This window comes from Humulus lupulus, chromosome 7, assembly GCF_963169125.1.
Source record: "Humulus lupulus chromosome 7, drHumLupu1.1, whole genome shotgun sequence".
Taxonomy (NCBI): domain Eukaryota; kingdom Viridiplantae; phylum Streptophyta; class Magnoliopsida; order Rosales; family Cannabaceae; genus Humulus; species Humulus lupulus.
In genome coordinates this window covers 155,517,384-155,518,682 of record NC_084799.1, presented here as the reverse complement: position 1 = coordinate 155,518,682, position 1,299 = coordinate 155,517,384, and positions in this window count along the sequence as shown.

Here is a 1,299-nt window from a genome sequence, read left to right as displayed (position 1 = left end):
CTGTTGTTTTCTACTACTTGTCATCCTCAAACTGATGGTCAAACAGAAGTAGTTAATAGAACTTTATCCACTTTGTTGAGGGCTATCATTAGTAAGAACATTAAGACTTGGGAGGATTGTTTACCACATGTTGATTTTGCTTATAATCGTTCCATGCATTCTGCTACTAAGTTTTGACCGTTTGAAATTGTTTATGGTTTTAACCCTTTAACTCCTTTGAATTTATCACCTTTACCTGTTTCTGAGCATGTGGATTTAGATGGCAAGAAGAAGGCAGAATTTGTGAAGAAATTCCATGAGAGGGCACGACTCAACATAGAGAGGAGGAAAGAGCAATACATCAAGCAAGCTAACAAGGGACATCACAAGCAGGTTTTTGAGCCCGGTGATTGGGTGTGGTTACACATGAGGAAAGAAAGATTTCCAGCACAAAGACTTTCCAAGTTGCTACCTCGAGGAGATGGTCTGTTTCAAGTGCTAGAACGGATCAATGACAATGCCTACCGACTAGATTTACCAGGTGAGTACAATGTTAGTGCTACTTTCAATGTCACTGATCTGAGTCCTTTTGACATAGATGACGATTTGAGGACAAATCCTTCTCAAGAGGGGGGAATGATGAGGACATCAAGACTAACGATCCAATTCAAGTTCTAGTTGGTCCGGTGACAAGAGCGCGAGAAAGGAGATTCAAAGAAGAGCTTAACAACTTAGTCTGTAGAATTCTACAACAGGTTGAGGTCAAGTTCACTATTGAGGGTGAACAAAGGCTTGTGCTGCTCATCAAAGTTGATTCAGTTTAGGAGCTTCATTAAGATTTGTCTTCTTTGTAAATTATTTGTTTCAATTTGAACTATATTTTCATGTTTTATTAGAGTCTTTGTTGTAGTCAAAGACATGTCGTTTTGGGATTTTTCATTATGGTTATTTTAGGGTTTTTTATATGTCTAAAAAAACTCTTTGTAATTTTCGGCTATATTAGGCCTTGTGGACGGTTTGGAATTGAGATAGTTTTCGTGAATGAAAAACATTGTGAGTTTTCTTCTTGAGTTCTTGAAGAGACTTTTCGAACTTATCAAGGGTTTCCTTGTGGCGTTAAAATCTGACTTATCAATCGGATAATTCATCCCCGTTTGTGGCGTCTTCACCATACCAAGGTTCGTGCTTTGCTAAGCATTGGTCGTAGTTTCTATTCCAAATTCGAGTGTTCTTGGGTTGTTTTTTTCCAGATTTGCCCCGGGTTTTGTCACAATTGTTGGCATGGTTCGTATATTTGTACATTTACTAAAAAATATATAT